Source organism: Gadus morhua, chromosome 7 (genome assembly GCF_902167405.1).
Source record: "Gadus morhua chromosome 7, gadMor3.0, whole genome shotgun sequence".
Classification (NCBI taxonomy): domain Eukaryota; kingdom Metazoa; phylum Chordata; class Actinopteri; order Gadiformes; family Gadidae; genus Gadus; species Gadus morhua.
The window spans coordinates 22,008,301-22,010,800 of record NC_044054.1 but is presented as its reverse complement, the minus strand read 5'-3'; the positions used below and the strand labels follow the sequence as shown (position 1 = coordinate 22,010,800).

Genomic DNA, 2,500 nt, shown 5'->3' with positions numbered 1-2,500 from the left:
CAATATTAAATATACTGCATATATATACATACTTCATATCACACAAAGACTTATTTTGATGCACACTTGTACAATATTCAACATACTGCCAAAGGGTCTACTATTGTAGCTATTGGAACAATGTATTGTTTTTCAAAGTAGAGGAAAGCGGAAACATTGATGTCATGGCTTGCTCTTGTGAATATTGACTCTGGCGTCTCCTACCCGTCTACAAGTACTGCTCCTAGGAGGAGAGCCATTTAGGGAGTGACCACTCGGAGAGAGAGAGAGAGGGAGAGACAGAGAGAGAGAGAGAGAGAGAGAGAGAGAGGATGGAGAGACAAATTGGAAGCAATAAAGCGAAGCACGAAAATGTATATGAGATGATTTAGTTTAATGTTAGTGAATGACTCGATTGGTCAGCTAGTTAGCCCATTGGTTTTCATTCAACAATATATTATGTTATAGATACTGTATATTATTTGCATAATATATTAAGTGACATTATATATGTAAGTATACAAACAAACAGAAGATCAGATAGCAGTAATCAGTCCTCCGTCCTAAGTACTAAACCAGGGACCCTGCCTCACCATGAGTCAGCCCACCCCTGCCGCAGTGACACTGGATCCTCCCGGACACATGCTCCGTGTGTATTTTGGAAAGCACCATAATTGTGGGGGAGGGGGGGACGGGGACGGGGACGGGGGACGGGGACGGGGGGGGGACATGTGATGTATCAACCAAGCACATCACCAGACACAGTCTGTCTCCCATGTTCTTAATTCAGAGAAGGAATAGAAGTGAAATGGAGAAGGGGGAGGAGAGAGGGGGTTGGTGGAGGGTTTATGTTGTGGTGGAGGGTATATGATGTGATGGAGGGCTGGCAGATTCACTTCACACCTACACACATGGCAGCATGTCTATAGGGTTGGCTGATTACGTTGTAACAACTGAGAACATCTTGTGTGTAGACAGAGACCACATTGACAGCGGTAGTGTCAATATATAAGTGCCCTGTTATAAATAGCTATTCAACAAATGTCTCAGGCTTACAGTATAAGAACGCAGACTTAGAGACAATGACATGAATCACGGTAGGAAGAGGCATCGACCTTGCGCTAGTGTCCCACTTTACAGGAGGACAATGTATTCTGGGCCATATCACTAAGACTAAGATCACTCACACATTGACCTGCAACTGCCTCACTTGCGCATCTAGAGGTGTTGACATTGTGTCACCCACACCACCACCACCACCTCCTCAACACAGGGTGCCGGTGGTGCAAATCCTAGTCCAGGAAGCCTACAGGGTTCTGAACAGTGTGGAAACAGTGATCTTCTCTGTTGTATCTACCTCTTAACTGAATAAATCAATCTTTTTTTTTTCCTTTCATATTCAGTTTTTGTTTGTGGGACAAAACCAAATAGGATCATTTTATCAAATCTTTTGGCAGCGATAAGGTTTTGAATGTTTTCAATGCCATACTTGAAAGGCTTAACGAAAGCACGACACAAAATACAACTAGGCTTTTAGTAATGTACTCGAAAATTGTATATTCCTTCATAATACTGACCGACGGCACTCTATTCAAATCCAATTTCAGTAAAAGAAGTTGATTTGTCCTGAAAGGACTTCGAGGAATCCTGTGGGGCATGTCCTTGGCCCACCTTAAATCTGAAGGACCTGTGTTTTATTACAATAACAGAATGTGGTGATTCAGTGGATGCTGAGTGGATGACCCTCCCTCTCACCAGCTTTAGAATATGAGGATGTTGAACAGGAGAAGCAGTGAGGAAAGAGACACTTCTCTTCTGACCAGAGAGCAGAAGTTAGCATGGAAGTTTAAACTTGGCTACATCCTGATCCTAACCCCGTTCACACGCATGCATGTATGAACCTAAAAATTGCATAAAAGTTAAGTGTGATGATCGTAGCATAAGACGGTATGTTTATAGCAGTGCTCCTCAACCTATCTTTGGTCCTATCCCCTTTTAAGTCAGATCGTCCTCTGACCTTGACTTATTGTTCCGTTTCTGTGCCACACATTGTTATTGCCACGCATCGTTTTCCATGCTATATCCACAGCTGCCAATAATATCAACGGCTTAGTGATCACATGTGCATCACACTGGGCCCAGTCATTTGTGGCTATGAATCATGAGGCAGTTGGTACGTCCTATGTGGGTCACTTGGATGACAGGGACTTCTTGTGTTACCAAACACGTTTTTAAATAAATGTTTTCATTAAAAGTCATTTTAATAGTCCTTTTTAACATCCTTAAATATCTATAACTAATATTTCGAGCCACATGTGGTGTCCTACTCGACCCCAATGTTGCTTTACAGTATACTTGAGGCATCAGAATGGCTACATGATGACTCTTTTAAAGTTTTAAACAAATGTTTTGTTTATATTCTGTTGTAATCCCAACTGATCTTAGTAATGCTTTATATAATAGAATCCCAACCACATGATAACCTGTCACATGTGACAGGTGGGTCACAGAAGGACGTTTC

General features: G+C 42.0%; 1 protein-coding gene across 2 annotated transcripts in view; it reads right to left on the bottom strand.

Moving 5' to 3' along the window:
- The window catches only part of dmpk (DM1 protein kinase), a 20,124-nt gene that overhangs the window by 16,822 nt on the left and 802 nt on the right, over positions 1-2,500 (bottom strand). The window lies entirely within an intron of this gene.